The 4,850-nt window shown below is 35.6% G+C and overlaps 1 long non-coding RNA gene across 2 annotated transcripts; it reads right to left on the bottom strand.

The window, feature by feature from the left end:
- Positions 1 to 989: 989 nt before the first annotated feature.
- LOC122068412 lies at positions 990 to 3,137 on the bottom strand. Of its 2 annotated transcripts, XR_006137110.1 has the most exons (3): positions 2,836 to 3,132; positions 1,335 to 1,965; positions 990 to 1,227 (listed from the first exon to the last, which is right to left on the bottom strand). It is a non-coding gene; the product is annotated as an uncharacterized LOC122068412 (long non-coding RNA). The 2 variants fall into 2 exon arrangements; XR_006137109.1 differs by having other exon boundaries at positions 1,335 to 3,137.
- Positions 3,138 to 4,850: the final 1,713 nt, after the last annotated feature.

Below are 4,850 nucleotides of genomic sequence, written 5' to 3'. Positions count from 1 at the left end.
TGATTCCAATTTCTTAAATAGGAACTCTTCCTCTAGAAAAGTAGCATGCTTACTTACTATAAATTTTTTATCAACAGGGTCATAAAAGTAATAGCCTATCGTGCCTTTGGGATATCCCAAGAAATATCATCTTGAAGTACGGGATTCTAGTTTGTCCATCTTTTGTTTTCGCACATGTGCGATATAACCCCAGATTCTTAAATGTTGTAGGTTGGGCTTTCGCCCTTTCCGCAGTTCAAAGGGTGTCTTTTGGATGGACTTACTAAGAACCCTATTCAAGATATATATCGCTGTTTCTAAATCATATCCCCAAAAAGAAAGAGGTAGCTCACAATAAGTGAGCATAGAATGGACCATGTCCAATAGGGTCCTGTTGCGTCTTTCAGAAACACCATTCTATTGTGGTGTTCCAGGGTTTGATAGCTGACTAACAATACCCTATGAAACTAGGTAGTCTCTAAATCCATCTGATAGATGTTCTCCTCCATGAAAAAATCGTAAGGCTTTAATGCGTTTATCAAACTGCCTTTTGGCCTCAGCCTGAAACTCTTTGAACTTTTCAAAGGCTTCAGATTTTCTACGCATTAAATAGATATAACTGTATCTAGAATAATCATCAGTGAATGTTATGAAATATTCAAAACCATACTGGCTTCAACATTTTTGGGACTACACACATCAGTATGTACTAGTTCCAATAGATTTGTGGCCCTTCTCCCTTTGTTAAGAAAGGGTTCTTAGTCATCTTGCCTTGCAGGCATGACTCATAGGTTGGATATGGCTCAACCCTTAGACTTTCTAAGGGTCCATCCTTAACTAACCTATTGATTCGGTCTGAATTGATATGACCTAATCTCAAGTGCCACTAGTATGTTGGACTCACTGAAGCTGGTTTTTGTTTCAAATCAATGTTTGTAGCAATATTCATTTTTATAGGGCTATCCAAAAAATATAGACCATTTCGTAAATGACTAGATGCCAAAAAAGAATTATTAAAACGAATAATTAACTTAGAATTAAAGGAAAATGATATCCATCCAAAACTAATTTTGAAACGGAAATTATCTTCCTCTTAAAAGAGGGTACATAATAACATTCCTTTAATACTAAAACATTGGAATTAAAAACTAATTTAAAAGTTCCAACAACTTTTGTCTTAACTTCAGCTCCGGTGCCCATAAGTAAATGCACCTCTTCTCCTTCTGGTTTCCTCGTCTCTTTAAACCCCTGCAACATATTACAAACATGAATGGTAGAACCACTATCTACTAGCCAAGAATTGACTGGTTCAATAGACACAACAGACTCATAAAGGACATTGACATCATATGTACCTTCCTTTGAAGCGTCCTTGTCTTCCTTTGACTTCTTCATCTTAATGGATGCCAGGTAACCACGATAGTTCGTCCTCTAGTAACCCAATTTTCCACAATAGTGGCAATTTCTTTTTTCAGATTTCTTGCCCACCTTGTTCCTAGGATTAGGCTTCAGGGAAGTATTCCCTTTGTTGCCCTTTTTCTTGTTCCGCTTCTTCTTGGAAGCAGACTTCTTCTTCTCTGTGGTATTCACCTCTGGTTTTTCCTTTTTAAGTGACCTCTCTGCCTCTACCAATGCTTGGGCAAGTTCAGCCAATTGCAACTCCTTCTCACTGAGCTTGTATGTCATGCAGAAGGAATTGAAAGAGGCTAGCAGAGAACGTAAGACTAAACCAGTCTTGTATACCAGAGAGAATTTCACATTCATGGCCTCCTAAGTATTTCCAATAAAGTTATCATCTTCATGACATGGTGCATGTTAAATTATTCATGCAATTATATGTTATGCATAAATTAAATTAAAGGCTGCATTAAGAGTGCATCTTGCATGCACAAGGTGTAGTCTCTAAGCTCCAAACATTGTCTTAATCATCTTCAATCTTCAATCTTCAATCTTCCATCAAAGCCTGTGATCATCATCTTGCTATTGCTTTGGAATCAAAGTGAGGATCATCATCATCACAAAAAGGGAAAAATCTATCTCCTCTATAATTACATTGATAAACTTTGGTATAATCAAATAAGAAACCTCCGATAGGAAACCAACCCACCAATTGGGCTGCCCATGGGAGGGGAGTACATATTCTCAAGAAGAAAGGAGGGAGTGAGAAAGAGAGGAGATAAAAGAAACTTATATCAATTCCTTAATGCACCTGACCATTCACATTTAATGCAAATATATTACATACATCCCATGTATAAAATCACATCATCATGTAATATGCCATCCATGTCCATTTAAAGCCAATCCCATAATTACATGTGTTAAATTATAAAAATTATAATCAAAAGGAAAATAATACAAGGCTAACAATCTGATCAAAGAGAAATCCAATCAAAATTTGTACGTCTTTATATACAAATTTACATACATCATTATATATGTACATGTATCATCATATATGACACATTAATATTTATATATGTATACATATCATTATATGTAATACATGTATTCTGTTATTTTCTCTTTTTTTTTCTAACGAAAAAAAAAATCCTTTTAGATGAAAGACTTCTCACATTAGCCTTCCCAATTCGGGTTTCCAAAACCCAATTAGGGTATAGGAATCTCAATCCCATTCAAACAAAAATTTCTATGATTGTAAATTAGAATAAAAAAAATTGATGAAATTGAATGGGAAAGCCTGGGGCTCTGATACCACTAATAGGATTTGGAGATCCCAAACCATACCTGAGACGCAGCGGAAATGAAAATCAGGTTCTTTCGCATTCAATTTCATCAATCAAAAGAAGTTTATACCAAAATTTATAAACTAATAATTAATATAATAAAATATACCTGATTAGAGAGCCTCAAATGTGACTCCTCCTACAGCCAATGGTTCTTCCTCTTTGTTAAAAGACAAGCTTTGGTCCAGAATTTTAAGTTAGACTTAAACTCCAAAACTTCACAAGCTTTTGAGTACAACATCAATGGTAAAAAATATTTTTCAAAACCAATCTATCTCTTTTTCATTTTGGAGAAGGAATAGTCAAAAACATAGAAAAGAGAAAAATTAGAGAGAAGAGACTAGAGTATTTTTTAGAGAGAGAGAGGGGGGGTGTTTATTATGAACACAAGAGGTTCACCCTTTTTCTCTTCTTTCCCAAAATCAAGGCTACTTAATTTGGAATCCAAATTCTCAAGAGTCGCCCTAATCTCTTTTTCCCCAAAATCAACGTTTCTTAATTTGGAATCCAAATTCCGAAAAGTCACCATAATTTCTTCTTTCCCAAAATCATGGCTTCTTAATTTGGAATCCAAATTCCCAAGAGTCACGCCAATTTCTTCTTTCCCAAAATCAAAGCTACTTAATTTGGAATCCAAATTCCCAAGAGTCACCCTAATTTCTTCTTTCCCAAATTCACTTAATCTTATCTGGACCATATTGCATGTTTCCAAAGAAAGAGAAGAGGCAGAGTCTAATAGGGATAATCCAATCCTATCATTACCTTATTAAGATAGGATTAGAAAAATCAAGTATTTAGTAAATATGAAATTACCCAAGTATCCCCACTGACCAACACCCTTATTATGGAATATTAGGGACACATGAAATTACTGCCATACCCTTATGCCATAGTATATAATTCAAGGGGGGTGCGCATGTAAATGACGGGATTGGTTAAGTTATGAACACATTCAATCTTAGAACTATTTCACAAATAGTACAAAGCTCTAATTCCAATCCAACGACATGCATTGAAACCCCACATTGGTGTTCCCCTAGAAGGACAATGATTACCTTGTTGACATACCTATTACTCATGCAAAATAGATGCACAGCCAACAAAACAGCGTTGGTCCAATTTGGACCTCTGTCATTGTTATGTCTAATTGTACATTTCATTTACACAGTGAATATCATCTCTCAGGCTTAAGATAGATGTGACATTATGTTTATCCCATTAATTAGCATAGGCAGTTATGCATGTGGGATACGACATAGTGGACTCTTCGCCAACACACACAATTTGTGTGCTCGCATCATATCCCGACATCACCATGTCTGGTCATACGTAATGCGACAACCATATGATATGGATGCCCAATCCAAACCCTAGTTGTGACTGAATTTAAACAAATTATGGACACAGATGCATTTTATAATCATATGCGATAAAATAAAAATAATCTATTTATGAAATGAACTAGTTCATTACATTAAACCGGCTTTGATGGACACAATATCGAACAGAACCTACCCTCAAGAGTCATATAGACCTTATGGGAAATACAAACCTCAATGGTCCTATACATCTCAAGAGTCTTATGGATCATATGAATCTCAAAGGACTCAAAGGAACCCAAGGTTGTATCAAAGACCTAAAAGATACAAGACCACTTGGGTCCCCATTGGGACATTTGACACTAACAATGACGGACCCATAAGATTATGGGGACTAATGTACAACTGATCTTCTATTGTAGGTTTGCTTGAAGAATAAAGTACAAGCCGAATGGGTGATTGACAGTGGATGCTCCAAGCACATGACATCCAACAGAAACTTATTCTCAAGCCTATGGGACTATGATAGAGGATGGGTCTTATTTGAAGATGACAGCAAAGGGAAAATTGCTAGAATTGGAAAAATCAAGATAAGCGGCATTTCTATCTCAAATGTATACTATGCCAAAAACCTAAACTATAACTGACTTAGCATGAGTCAATTATATGGAATAGGTTATAAGTTAGATTTTGATGTATCACGCTGCTATGTAAAAGATGCAAATAATGATCTAATCCTAAAAGGATCTCGAAAGAACAACATATATGTATGCATGCTAGAAGAAACAAGCTCCTTGAATGCTTG

This window comes from Macadamia integrifolia, unplaced genomic scaffold (assembly GCF_013358625.1).
Source record: "Macadamia integrifolia cultivar HAES 741 unplaced genomic scaffold, SCU_Mint_v3 scaffold385, whole genome shotgun sequence".
Lineage (NCBI taxonomy): Eukaryota > Viridiplantae > Streptophyta > Magnoliopsida > Proteales > Proteaceae > Macadamia > Macadamia integrifolia.
The sequence above is the reverse complement of the archived record's forward strand: the minus strand, read 5'-3'. Positions and strand labels throughout refer to the sequence as shown.